This window comes from Anabrus simplex, chromosome 2 (genome assembly GCF_040414725.1).
Source record: "Anabrus simplex isolate iqAnaSimp1 chromosome 2, ASM4041472v1, whole genome shotgun sequence".
NCBI classification, from domain to species: Eukaryota; Metazoa; Arthropoda; class Insecta; order Orthoptera; family Tettigoniidae; genus Anabrus; species Anabrus simplex.
Window position 1 is genome coordinate 941,655,999 of NC_090266.1, and position 12,662 is coordinate 941,668,660.

The window sequence follows — 12,662 nt, forward strand, 5'->3', positions numbered from 1 at the left end:
TTCTCAATGCCGAAGGGAAAGCTCACTGTTTAATTTGTCATGTCATTTTAAGCGTAAAGTCTTCAACCGTGCGACGACACTACCACAATAAACATATTTCCACCTATGATGACATTGTTGGCGCAGCAAGAACCGAACCAATTGCTAAGTTAAACTCGGAATTGCTAAGTTCTTCAGGGATACGTAATAACTTACTCATTACGAATTGTTTTACATGCAATTTAGGAGATTTGTTTTCGTTTTTGGTTTTGTATTATTAAGAACTGTTTAGAATTAGACTTAGATGTGCTGCTAAGAAAAAACACCGGTGGAGTTGGCGGCGCGGTTAGGGGTGCTCAGCTGTGAGCTTGCATCCGGGAGATAGTGGGTTCGAACCCCACTGTCGGCAGCGCAGAAGATGGTTTTCCGTGGTTTCCCATTTTCAAACCAAGAAAATGCTGGGGCTGTTCCTTAATTAAGCCCACGGCCGCTTCCTGCCCATTCATAGTCTTTTCTTATCCCATCATCGCCATAAGACCTATTGCAAAAAAGAGCCCACAAATATAATTATTTTAATTATTTCAACTCCCTGTCCCACAGATACTTGAACCCAATACTTTAGAAGGCGCAGTTCGAGCACGTTATGGGCTATTGTTGCTCTGAAAATTGCAAAAAAAAAAAAAAACCAGATGTTTTCTATTCTGAATTTAAATAAATGGAAAACTAGGACTTCTCTGTCTGATGCGGACTTAGAGGCTGTACTTAGAATTTCTACTGCCAAATCGATTGTACCCATTATTGGTAAATTAGTTGCCGCAAAACGATGTCAGCAATCGACTTAAACGCTAAATGTACATTAAGGCAAATGCAAAGTATGTACAGAATAAATTGTGTGTTTATGTGTTCACAGAACTGTCATAAATAATATTGTTTTCATAAGCTGCGCGCTGACTTGACGACCTGTGGTTCTGCCTCTGTCACTTCCCCTCCTTCCCCCACCACCTCAACGGTGCTATAGCACAGCACCGGGGCTGCTGCCGGGGCCGGCCGGGGCCGTGGAAGCACCTCAGTTGGAATCGCTTGTTTTAGAAGGAAGTACAACTAGGCAATCAGCACCTTTCAAAACACATCACAATGGGAAAATGAAGAGGTTCGAACCCTTCGAAGAATGACCAAAAGGAACAGAACACCTACGAAGAGTGTACCTAGGCCTCGCAAAGTTTGTAACATCGGGGATGGAAAAGAACAATTGCTGACCAAGAGGAACTGAATAGGGAAAGCAAGTCCTACCGGATATCAGTTCTTTCCTTACCTGTTACCTATGACGATATTAAAGATATTAAATCATGCAATTAATCATAGTATATGTATGGGCACAGTCGAACGAGTAACTACAGTAGCTGTGCGAAAGAGAATAAACTCTGTATGTCAATGGGTCATGTTTCATACGCAGCGTGCCTTTTGCCTTCCTCGTTTGTGATTCTATCGAACATGGCGATCAATGGCTGAAAAAATGGAGCAGGTTCGACCACCTCCCGTTTTCGCCCGATTTTCAAAACAATCCCAACACTGAATGTGTAAAATACGTACGTTTGATACCAGGTGTAGCAAACCATGTAATTCTATTTAAGAGAACAATGTTAGTACCAATATCTCAGCAGATATTGACACCCTGCAAATGTTCGACTATTAGCCACTTGGTAACATTACTGAAAGTGAAAAGAAAATGTCTGTATCTTTGACGATTCACGAGTTCTTTGGGATGGACTCATTAGCTGAACAGCCCTGTATATCCCATTAATTTGAGAGGTTGTGAATCTCTTTAAACCAGTTATCGCTGCAGTGAATGTACACTTCTGGTAATACGTACACCTGCAGCCTATTACTATTATTTTAAATTAATATGAAAAATGTTGGGATATAAAAGTCTTACATTCCTTCTGTACGAATAATGTAGGTGTATGTACTGTATATAGCAAGTAGAGCGCTGGACGTGTTACCTTAACTACTACTACTACTACTACTACTACTACTACTACTACTACTACTACTAATACTGTTTCACTCCTCCCTGAAGGGGGAGGCGGGCTTGCTGGACGGTGATGACTTCTCTCAGGCCAGAGTATTGTGACCGTTCGTGGACGCCTGGTTCGAAGGTAACAATAAACTTCATAATGTGCTCAGCTAGAATTCAGTGGTTTACATGATCCTCCATTCAGGGCATGGCCCTTCGGAGAGAAAGCGGTCACATCTTATCAATAATTATTCAGATAAAGATCCAACATCATTATGTTCCAATATACTAAGTTCACTTAAATTAGGCATGAAATGAAAATCGCAACAAGAAAATGGAAGGACAATAACTTTAATAAAATAAAATTAACTGACTATAATCAAACAAACCGGATAAGCAACGTAATAAAAAATATCCTCGTGCATTTTCTATCGCACTGTACTAGACATCAAGTCCTTCTTGAAAATTGTCAATCATGAAATTCAAATATCATCATCACTCACAACACTTTGACACACTTAAATAATTGTAAAATATAATGGAAAATCAGCAGTTTAAGTCTCTTTTCCCTCATGTTGTTTGTTCATTCATTATCACACTTGTTAGCCGTACTTTGTCCTCCCTGCTCTACCTATTCCTATTGGTCTCATTGTAACCCCGAGCTAGCTAAATAATAACATGAATTTCCCAACGGTTCTTTGATAAACACAGAAAACCATTTCAAATACATAACAAAGCATTATCGCTCCATAATTGAGTAACTGCATGCCATCATCCAACCAACGGCATCGCATAGCTACACCTGAAATAAAGTACTAACTACTGACATGTACAAGAAAATGATCAAATGCCAGAAGGTCTGCGTTGCATCTGCGCCTCTCCGTCCTGCTGAAATAATGCTACAGCACCAACTCACTACCTCAAGCAAATGCTACAAGTATTAACATACAGTACAGGTGACAATGACCTCAAAATCCAACTACCGTTCAAGTAGCTTGTCGAAGATCCTAGTTATGTGTCCGCTTAAACATCCCACTATTTATGTGATCAAATCTTAACTCAGTAGTATAATTGGGTGGTTCGGCGGCCTCCTCCTCCTCCCGCGGCGCGGGAAATTTGAATTCTGGCGGGAAATTTGAATTTTGGCGGGAGATTTGAATTTTGGCGCGAGATTTGAATTTGTAAACAAAGCCACGTGCTTTTTGACAGCTGTCATCGACAACAACGCATCGCTAACCTCACTGCTGCCATCTTGACGGGCCTAAACCTCACTAGTGCCAACTTAACCTAACTAGCATGAGGTAAACAAACCCACGTGTTTTTTGACAGCCACGTGCTTTTTGACAGACAACAACGCATCGCTAACCTCAGTACTGCCATCTTGACGGGCCTAAACCTTAGTAGTGCCAACTTATCCTAACTAGCATGAGGTAAACGAAGCCACGTGTTTTTTGACAGCCACGTGCTTTTTGACAGATTTGTAAACAAAGCCACGTGCGTTTTGACAGACAACAACGCATCGCTAACCTCAGTACTGCAATCTTGACGGGTCTAAACCTTAGTGGTACCAACTTAACCTAACTAGCGCGTGGTAAACAAAGCCACGTGCTTTTTGACAGCTGTCATCCGCCATCTTTAATCCAGAGAGAACAGTGCTGCCCTCTTTAGCTACTTACCTTTGACAACTGTCATCCGCCATCTTTAATCTAGAGAGAACAATACTGCCCTCTATGTAGTGGCTGCAAATTCCACGTGCTCTACAAAGCCACGTGCAGCTGTCATCCGCCATCTCTGAGCACCGTGCTGCCCTCTTTAGCTACTTACCTTTGAAATGTGGTACGTCATCCGCCATCTTGCATCGCAAACCTCAGTGCTGCACTCTATGTAGTGACGACAAATTCCACGTGCTCTTGTTTGGAAACAAACCTATGCGCTTTTTTGTCAGCTATCATCCGTCATCTTTAATCTAGAGAGCACCGTGCTGCCCTCTATGTGGTGGTGGTAAATTCTACACGCTTTACAAACCCATGTGCTTTTCTGACAGCTGTCATCCGCCACCGGAGAGAACAGTGCTACCCGGTGGCGGCAAATTCCACGTGCTCTTGTTTGGAAACAAAGCCATGTGCTTTTATGACAGCAGCCATCTTTAATCACCGTGCTGCCCTCTTTGTGGTGGCGGTAAATTCCACGTGCTTTACAAACCCATGTGATTTTCTGACAGCTGTCATCCGCCATCTTTAATCCAGAGAGAACAGTGCTGCCCTCTTTATAGCTACTACCTTAAGCACGTAGTAGCGGGCAATTTGAAAAGTTCTGTTAGCTATCATCCGCCATCTTTGAGAACCGTGCTGCCATCTTTAGTTGAAATGTGGTGGCGGATAATTTGAAAAATGCTTTTTGACAGCAGCTATCTTTGAGCACCGTGCTACCCTCTTTGTGGTGGCGGTAAATTCCACGTGCTTTACAAACCCATGTGATTTTCTGACAGCTGTCATCCGCCATCTTTAATCCAGAGAGAACAGTGCTGCCCTCTTTATGGCTACTACCTTAAGCATGTAGTAGCGGGCAATTTGAAAAGTTCTGTTAGCTATCATCCGTCATCTTTGAGCGCCGTGCTGCCATCTTTAGTTGAAATGTGGTGGCGGATAATTTGAAAAAATGCTTTTTGACAGCTGTTATCTTTGAGCACCGTGCTACCCTCTATGTAGTGGCGGCAAATTCTACATGCTTTACAAACCCACGCGCTTTTTTTTGACAGCCATCTTTAAGCAACAGAGTACAGTGCTGCCCTCTTTGTTGTGGCAGCAAATTCCACGTGCTCTACAAAGCCACATGCTCTTTTGACAGCTGTCACCCGCCATCTTTAACCAACAGAGCACTATGCTGCGGGCAATTTCGTTAGCTGTCATCCGCCATCTTTAATGAACAGAGCACCGTGCTGCCCTCATGCGGGGCAATTTCGTTAGCTGTCATCCGCCATCTTACATCGCAAACCTCAGTGCTACACTCTATGTGGTGGCGGATAATTTTAAAAAGAAAAATTCTACAGCAGCCATCTCTCGACGCTAATTACACAAGATGGTGGCTATACATGACTCCTTAAAGGTGCTTATGCAAGATGATCGCTATACATAGACGCCCTTGGGATGCTTGCGCAAGATGGCGGTTATACAAGGCTCCTCATGAGGGATGCTTGCGCGAGATGGTGGTTGCTCTTATGAGGCGGCTTAAGGATCCTTGGCTAGAGACGCCTTAAGGATGCTTGCGCAAGATGGCGGATGCAAGATGGCGGCTATACATAGCTCCTTATGAGACAGCCAGTACTCGATACAACATATGATCAGAACATTGATTGATGTGTTCAGAACACAAAATAAGTAGAATCGAACACTGTACTCGATACAACATGTGATTAAAACTATGTGGTGTGTTCAGAACACTACATAAGTAGAATCGAACGCTGTATTAGGGGATACCTTTGTTTAGATTGAAACATAACAAGACTAGAATTGAACACTGCACATTGATTGATGTGTTCAGAACACAAAATAAGTAGAATCGAACACTGTACTCGATGTCGTTAACTTCAACATGTGATTAAAACATTGGCTGGTGTGTTCAGAACACTACATAAGTAGAATCGAACGCTGTACAACATGTTAGGGGATACCTTTGTTTAGATTGAAACATAACAAGACTAGAATTGAACACTGCACTCGATGTCGCAAGATCAGATTGAAACATAACAAGACTAGAATTGAACACTGCACATTGATTGATGTGTTCAGAACACAAAATAAGTAGAATCGAAGACTGTACTCGATGTCGTTAACTTCAACATGTGATTAAAACATTGTCTGGTGTGTTCAGAACACTACATAAGTAGAATCGAACGCTGTACAACATGTTAGGGGATACCTTTGTTTAGATTGAAACATAACAAGACTAGAATTGAACACTGCACTCGATGTCGTTACATGCGATCAGAACAATTATTGATGTGTTCAGATCACTAAACAAGTAGAACCGAACAATGTACAACATGTTAGGGGATACCTTTGTTCTAAGAAGATCAGCTTGAAACATAACAAGACTAGAATTGAACACTGCACTCGATACAACATGTAATCAGAACATTGATTGATGTGTTCAGATCACGAAACAAGTAGAACCGAACACTGTACAACATGTTAGGGGATACCTTTGTTTAGATTGAAACTAACAAGACTAGAATCGAACACTGCACTCGATGTCGTTACATGTGATCCGATACAACATGTTAGGGGATACCTTTATCCTAAGAACCGAACACTGTACAACATGTTAGGGGATACCTTTGTTTAGATTGAAACTAACAAGACTAGAATCGAACACTGCACTCGATGTCGTTACATGTGATCCGATACAACATGTTAGGGGATACCTTTGTTTAGATTGAAACATAGCAAGCCTAGAATCGAACATTGTTTGATGTGTTCAGTACAACTTCAATGATTAACACACACACTGTGCACATATTGCATAGCTAAAAACACACTGTGCACATATCGCATAGCTAACACTTCAAATGATTTGCTTAGTACGAAAATAAAAAAATCTATACCGCGTAGCTAACTCGTTCATCACGCTTAGTAATTGCGAATACACTCATACGAAAATCAAGAAAGCACACTGCGTAGCCAACTCGCTCGGCTCACTCGCTTAGTAATTGCAACACACACGGATAAGAATGTTCCGAGATACTTACATGTTTTTTAAGGGGGGGTGAAAGATCATAAATTATATGTACACATGTTGTCTCCTCCAAGTTGTAAGATGAAATAGACGCAGTACTGCGAGTTTCCGCTCTAGCTGGCGAACGGAAGTAGCATGATATCTCAGCAAAAAATAATACGCGTGAGCTTGCAAGTCAGACACAATGATGGATACCGCGATTCAAATCCTGGCAACTAATGCCGTCGGGAAGGGCATCCGTCTAGATCATGTAATGACGATCGCGCAGGTCCCTCGCCTAGCATTTACGGCTTCCAGTTCGAACCCGCTATCCCCCGAAGTAGTGAGAATGATTGAAGAGTGTTGAGTGTGATTCATTTGTCGGATGGAGGCGTTAAGCTGTGTGCAGGCTTCTTCGGTAGGAGTAGGCTATGTCGGGATATCGATTTAAAATCCTAGTCAGGAAGGGTAACCGGTCGTATAAAACTATGGTGTGAGGCGGGGTGTGCAAAAAAGCCAGCATTAAGTAAGGGCTGTTGATAGGGGGTGTTAAACCTTGTGCAGGCTCCTTCGAAAATGATTTTTGAGTACAAGACGTTGATGGTGATTCATTTGTCGGATGGAGGTAATAAGCCTTGTGCTGGCTTCTTCAGTAGGAGTAGGCTATGTCGGAACATCGATTTAAAATCCTAGTCAGGAAGGGCAACCGGTCGTAAAACTACTAAGAGGCGGGGTGTGCAAAAAAGCTAGCAATAAGTAAGGGCTGTTGATGGGGGCGTTAAACCTTGTGCAGACTCCTTCGAAAATGATTTTTTGAGTGCAAGACGTTGAGGGTGATTCATTTGTCGGATGGAGGCAATAAGCCTTGCGCAGGCTTCTTCGGTAGGAGTAGGCTAGAATCGAACTCGGACCTCCGGGGGTAGCAGCTAATCACACTAACTACTACACCACAGAGGAGGACTATTTCAGAATATTTTACAACCTTAATTGGTACTGTGTTTTAACCTCTCCGTACAGAGCTTACATGGGCTGAATGCTACTCAGCTAAGAAGACGTTCGTGAGTTACAAGTCGCTTATCAGCACACCGTGTCTTCGTCCAAGGTTACTACTACAGCCGGAAGATACGTGTACAATTTCAGCCAACACATGCATTCCGCGGCTCGCTCTGCGCTGATACGACTTCAAGGACAGTAGAACAAACCCATAGCCTACAGTATGCATGCCTCTCACCCGGTAGTCTCGGGTTCGATTCTCTTGGGAATAAAAATGTGTTTAAATCGCAAGAATTTGTTGAGTTGTCCTTCCTGACACAAAACTAGCAGTATCTAACCTCTTACACTATAGTTTTCAACCGGTTGCCCTTCCTGACGCCAAAGAACTCGGATTAAGAATCTGTTTTGTTTTAAGACTAGTTGTCCTTCCTGACGCAAAATTGGCAGTATCTAAGCTCTTACATCATACGCTATTGTTTTCGACCAGTTGCCCTTCCTGACAACTCGGATTAAGAATCTGTCGAGAATCGGGGGTTTTACAGCTAGATTTTAAATCGCTGTATCACGAACTATTGTTTTACTGCCGGATGCCCTTCCTGACTAAGATTTTAAATCGCAAGAATTTGTTTTAAGACTCAAGTCTTGTTATGTTTCTTTCGTAATCTGCAAGTCTAAACAAGCATATCGCTGCACACTCTTGCCTTCGCGATGCGTGTTCGATCATTGTTTTCGACCGGTTGCCCTTCCTGACGTCAAAGAACTCGGATTTAGAATCTGTCGAGAATCGGGGGTTTTACAGCTAGATTTTAAATCGCAGTATCACGAACTATTGTTTTACTGCTGGATGCCCTTCCTGACTAAGATTTTAAATCGCAAGAATTTGTTTTAAGACTCAAGTCTTGTTATGTTTCTTTTATAATCTGCAAGTCTAAACAAGCATATCACTGCACACTCTTACCTTCGCGATGCGTGTTCGATAATTGTTTTCGACCGGTTGCCCTTCCTGACGTCAAAGAACTCGGATTTAGAATCTGTCGAGAATCGGGGGTTTTACAGCTAGATGCACTTCTTAGATTTTAAATCACGAACTATTGTTTTACTGCTGGATGCCCTTCCTGACTAAGATTTTAAATCGCAAGAATTTGTTTTAAGACTCAAGTCTTGTTATGTTTCTTTCGTAATCTGCAAGTCTAAACAAGCATATCGCTGCACACTCTTGCCTTCACGATGCGTGTTCGATAATTGTTTTCAACCGGTTGCCCTTCCTGACGTCAATGAACTCGGATTAAGAATCTGTCGAGAATCGGGGGTTTTACTGCTAGATTTTAAATCGCAGTATCACGAACTATTGTTTGACTACCGGATGCCCTTCCAGACTAAGATTTTAAATCGCAAGAATTTGTTTTAAGACTCAAGTCTTGTTATGTTTCTTTTATAATCTGCAAGTCTAAACAAGCATATCACTGCACACTCTTACCTTCGCGATGCGTGTTCGATAATTGTTTTCGACCGGTTGCCCTTACTGACGTCAAAGAACTCGGATTTAGAATCTGTCGAGAATCGGGGGTTTTACAGCTAGATTTTAAATCGAAGTATCACGAACTATTGTTTTACTACCGGATGCCCTTCCTGACTAAGGTTTTAAATCGCAAGAATTTGTTTTAAGACTCAAGTCTTGTTATGTTTCTTTCGTAATCTGCAAGTCTAAACAAGCATATCGCTGCACACTCTTGCCTTCACGATGCGTGTTCGATAATTGTTTTCAACCAGTTGCCCTTCCTAACGTCAAAGAACTCGGATTAAGAATCTGTCGAGAATCGGGGGTTTTACAGCTAGATGCACTTCTTAGATTTTAAATCACGAACTATTGTTTTACTGCTGGATGCCCTTCCTGACTAAGATTTTAAATCGCAAGAATTTGTTTTAAGACTCAAGTCTTGTTATGTTTCTTTCGTAATCTGCAAGTCTAAACGAGCATATCGCTGCACACTCTTGCCTTCACGATGCGTGTTCGATAATTGTTTCCAACCGGTTGCCCTTCCTGACGTCAAAGAACTCGGATTAAAAATCTGTCGAGAATCGGGGGTTTTACTGCTAGATTTTAAATCGCAGTATCACGAACTATTGTTTTACTACCGGATGCCCTTCCTGACTAAGATTTTAAATCGCAAGAATTTGTTTTAAGACTCAAGTCTTGTTATGTTTCTTTTATAATCTGCAAGTCTAAACAAGCATATCACTGCACACTCTTACCTTCGCGATGCGTGTTCGATAATTGTTTTCGACCGGTTGCCCTTCCTGATGTCAAAGAACTCGGATTTAGAATCTGTCGAGAATCGGGGGATTTACAGCTAGATTTTAAATAGCAGTATCACGAACTATTGTTTTACTACCGGATGCCCTTCCTGACTAAGATTTTAAATCACAAGAATTTGTTTTAAGACTCAAGTCTTGTTATGTTTCTTTCATAATCTGCAAGTCTAAACAAGCATATCGCTGCACACTCTTGCCTTCACGATGCGTGTTCGATAATTGTTTTCAACCAGTTGCCCTTCCTAACGTCAAAGAACTCGGATTAAGAATCTGTCGAGAATCGGGGGATATACAGCTAGATGCACTTCTTAGATTTTAAATCACGAACTATTGTTTTACTGCTGGATGCCCTTCCTGACTAAGATTTTAAATCGCAAGAATTTGTTTTAAGACTCAAGTCTTGTTATGTTTCTTTCGTAATCTGCAAGTCTAAACAAGCATATCGCTGCACACTCGTGCCTTTACGATGCGTGTTCGATGATTGTTTTCAACCGGTTGCCCTTCCTAACGTCAAAGAACTCGGATTAAGAATCTGTCGAGAATCGGGGGATATACAGCTAGATGCATTTCTTAGATTTTAAATCACGAACTATTGTTTTACTACCGGATGCCCTTCCTGAATAAGATTTTAAATCGCAAGAATTTGTTTTAAGACTCAAGTCTTGTTATGTTTCTTTCGTAATCTGCAAGTCTAAACAAGCATATCGCTGCACACTCTTGCCTTTACGATGCGTGTTCGATAATTGTTTTCGACCAGTTGCCCTTCCTGACAACTCGGATTAAGAATCTGTCGAGAATCGGGGGTTTTACAGCTAGATTTTAAATCGCTGTATCACGAACTATTGTTTTACTGCCGGATGCCCTTCCTGACTAAGATTTTAAATCGCAAGAATTTGTTGAGTTGCCCTTCCTGACGCATAACTGGCAGTATCTAGCCTCTTACATCATACACTATAGTTTTCGACCGGTTGCCCTTCCTGTCGTCAAAGAACTCGGATTAAGAATCTGTTTTGTTTTAAGACTAGTTGTCCTTCCTGACACAAAACTGGTAGTATCTAACCTCTTACATCATACACTATTGTTTTCAACCGGTTGCCCTTCCTGACGTCAAAGAACTCGGATTAAGAATCTGTCGAGAATCGAGGGTTTTACTGCTAGATGCTCTTCTTAGATTGTAAATCGCTGTATCACTACAGCCGGATGCCCTTCCTGACTAGGATTTTAAATCGCAAGAATTTGTTGAGTTGCCCTTCCTGACGCAAAACTGGCAGTATCTAGCCTCTTACATCATACACTATTGTTTTCATCCGGTTGCCCATCCTGACGTCAAAGAACTCGGATTAAGAATCTGTCGAGAATCGGGGGTTTTACAGCTAGATGCTCTTCTTAGATTTTAAATCACGAACTATTGTTTTACAGCCGGATGCCCTTCCTGACTAAGATTTTAAATCGCAAGAATTTGTTGAGTTGCCCTTCCAGACGCAAAACTAGCAGTATCTAGCCTCTTACATCATACACTATTGTTTTCGACCGGTTGCCCATCCTGACGTCAAAGGACTGAGATTAAGAATCTGTCGAGAATCAGGGATTTACAGCTAGATGCTCGCCGGATACCCTTCCCGAAGGCATAAGTTGCCAGGATTTGAATCGCGGTATCCATCATTGTGTCTGACTTGCAAGCTCACGCGTATTATTTTTTGCTGAGATATCATGCTACTTCCGTTCGCCAGCTAGAGCGGAAACTCGCAGTACTGCGTCTATTTCATCTCACAACTTTGAGGAGACATGTGTACATATAATTTATGATCTTTCACCCCCCCTTAAAAAACATGTAAGTATCTCGGAACATTCTTATCCGTGTGTGTTGCAATTACTAAGCGAGTGAGCCGAGCGAGTTGGCTACGCAGTGTGCTTTCTTGATTTTCGTATGAGTGTATTCGCAATTACTAAGCGTGATGAACGAGTTAGCTACGCGGTATAGATTTTTTATTTTCGTACTAAGCAAATCATTTGAAGTGTTAGCTATGCGATATGTGCACAGTGTGTTTTTAGCTATGCAATATGTGCACAGTGTGTGTGTTAATCATTGAAGTTGTACTGAACACATCAAACAATGTTCGATTCTAGGCTTGCTATGTTTCAATCTAAACAAAGGTATCCCCCAACATGTTGTATCGGATCACATGTAACGACATCGAGTGCAGTGTTCGATTCTAGTCTTGTTAGTTTCAATCTAAACAAAGGTATCCCCTAACATGTTGTACAGTGTTCGGTTCTTAGGATAAAGGTATCCCCTAACATGTTGTATCGGATCACATGTAACGACATCGAGTGCAGTGTTCGATTCTAGTCTTGTTAGTTTCAATCTAAACAAAGGTATCCCCTAACATGTTGTACAGAGTTCGGTTCTACTTGTTTCGTGATCTGAACACATCAATCAATGTTCTGATTACATGTTGTATCGAGTGCAGTGTTCAATTCTAGTCTTGTTATGTTTCAAACTGATCTTCTTAGAACAAAGGTATCCCCTAACATGTTGTACAGTGTTCGGTTCTACTTGTTTAGTGATCTGAACACATCAATAATTGTTCTGATCGCATGTAACGACATCGAGTGCAGTGTTCAATTCTAGTCTTGTTATGTTTCAATC